The sequence below is a fragment of the Egretta garzetta genome, unplaced genomic scaffold (genome assembly GCF_000687185.1).
Source record: "Egretta garzetta isolate BGI_Z169 unplaced genomic scaffold, ASM68718v1 scaffold347, whole genome shotgun sequence".
Taxonomy (NCBI): Eukaryota; Metazoa; Chordata; class Aves; order Pelecaniformes; family Ardeidae; genus Egretta; species Egretta garzetta.
Genome location: NW_009260184.1, coordinates 451,302 through 453,631, shown reverse-complemented (window position 1 = coordinate 453,631; position 2,330 = coordinate 451,302). Strand labels below are relative to the sequence as shown.

Sequence of the window (2,330 nt, the reverse complement as noted above, 5' to 3'; positions counted from 1 at the left end):
GCCGACGGGACCACCCCGTGCGGCCACGGAGAGCCGCAGAACCGCTGTACGCTGCCTGCCCATCGCCAGAGCAGGTTGCTGCCGGCTCTCCCTACCGCTTAAGCCAAGCCACGACTTAGCAGCACAAAATCCAGGGCTTTATCCCAGGAATCCAAAAAATGTACGTTAATAACAGGTTTTTCCTTTCTGAAGCAAGACAGGAAATACAAAGAAAAGAAGAAGAGGGGGGGAAACAAACAAAAAACCACTCTAGCATTTAAAGGGTTTCTACCTGCCTTGCAAATACACAGCAAGCACAAGCATCGCCTCGAGGCAGTGCAGAGTCCACATAGGAACCCACCGTACCTCAGCAGAAACAAGTGACTCAGTGCAAACCGCACATGCCTACAAAAACAAGGCAGCTAGCATGCAAATACAACTAAACACAGGTGTGGCACGAAGCACACCACACCACATTAGCAAAATTCGACCAGCGTTTTGTTTCAGTTACGACATTCTGCTCCTGCAAGTGACAAAGTAACAGTTATAAAAGAGGATTCCACGTGGGGGTTTCCACGTTTAAGATGCACGAACAGCGATCTCAGTGATGATACAGACATTGTTCGTAAGATGATAACGCTCTAGTCATTCACTTGAGCGTCTCCTTCAGCGAGCACAATCTAGAAACATTAGAATGCTATTGCTGCCATAGCACGCTCTCCAGGACAAGAGCGCAAACCAGAAACAGAACCTGAAGTACTTTACCTAAGCACTCGGAATAAAGCAAGCTGACAAGAAGTGGCCATATTCTCAGCTCGAAAACCTCTTCTGCCCAAGAGGCCTCTGAGAACGGACTGTGTAAGAGGATTTATCAGATTTATCTGGTCGCAGAAGAGCACGTGACCCAAGCCTCATTACAGATCACGCAGCCAAAGTCACGTAGAATTGAACGGGAGCCTACGCAGCTCAGAGGTTCACTGCGAAGCGCGGCCTCGCTGGGCTGGGACAGAGCCATAAATGTTCTCCATAGGCACCAAGCGCTCAACCAGCGCTGCCTGAGCCTCTGCAGGTTCCCCAGATAAAGACCACGCAATGCATCTTGATGGCGACACAGACCCACCTGAACTTTCACTTTAGCAGACAACTGTTACCTTTGTAACAGGAAGGGAGGGGAGCTTCAGGCTTTGTGACCCCAGCAGGACGATGCCACTCGCCAGCAGGCAGAAGGCGCCAGCGCCAGAACGGCGAGCGGTGCTACCTCAGCCAAGGGTCACGGGCATATCTCGCACTTTGGCATTCTAACATCATTAGCAGAAACCAGTTCTAGGTAGGATTCTCCTAAGAAAGAGATTAGCCCAAATGGAGCAACGCTGCAGCTGTGACCACACACAGGACTGTAGGCAGGGGTTTTAACTGGAATTGCGAACATAAACCACATGAGGTAAAGCACATTTAAAGCACGTTTAATCCCTTTATAGACGCTCTCATTCATTAGCCAGCCTTAATTCACAGAAAATGTAATGAACTAATATCACTCTGCTAGCAAACGGCAGCACTTACACAGCATTTCAACGTGCTTTGGTTTGTGTATGGAAGTCGCTAACTCAGTCTGCACGTTCGTTTAAGGACAGATGAGTTCCGCATATTCCTGGAAAATGGCAGACAAAACCTCACTCTGCACCAACGTATGTTCCAAAAGACCCCAAGTGATGGCAGAGAACATTTTCTTCTGCTAATACAAGGGGGAAAGAAAAAACAAAAGAAGAGAGAGAACCCTAGACTCCTCTGACTGAAGAAAAACACAGTGAAGCCTTGAAAGGCAACTTTGCCAAAGCTCAAAGGCACGATCATCTGATAGGAGAGCTACCTCCCAAGGAGCTTAGCACTCAAAGGCCGTTCCTGCACTCCAGATACAACAAAACACACCAACAAAGGAACCAGGGCCGTGCTTCATTCCGCCTGTTTTTCCTCCTAAGCACCTAGATATGCCCAAGTCTCCCCCAGTCAGTTCTAAGCTACGAGTTACAACACCGGGGCTGAGGGAACGTTCCCAGATCCCCACTTTCTCTCAACCTGGGCTGCGCTGTTACCCGAGTTACAAAGGTCACTCCCTCTTTTTTTCTTTCTTTTTTAATGCACTGCTAATAAACATGGCAATAAAAAGAAGGCATAAGCAGCAACTACGCCTTCATGAATTAAGAGGAGCCCAGTCTAAATGAAGGCGAGCGAGCCAGAAATGGTGCCACTCAGATTTGGAACCGCTTTACCTCTCTGCATCTTCCCACAGGCGCACTTCGCAAAGAGGGAAACGGCAGCAGGCGCCGGGGGTGCGGGTTTGGGCCCCCCCCTCG

General features: G+C 49.2%; 1 protein-coding gene across 2 annotated transcripts in view; it reads right to left on the bottom strand.

The window, feature by feature from the left end:
• The window catches only part of INPP5B (inositol polyphosphate-5-phosphatase B), a 14,021-nt gene extending 12,854 nt beyond the window's left edge, over positions 1–1,167 (bottom strand). Inside the window, exon 1 of one of the 2 annotated variants that reach the window (XM_035897448.1) lies at positions 1,131–1,167. The gene's annotated coding sequence lies outside the window, so the exon portion shown is untranslated. Of the gene's footprint in view, positions 1–744; positions 833–1,130 lie in introns of those variants that run through there. The other variant, XM_035897449.1, reaches the window with a different exon arrangement.
• Between the last annotated feature and the right edge of the window lie 1,163 nt (positions 1,168–2,330).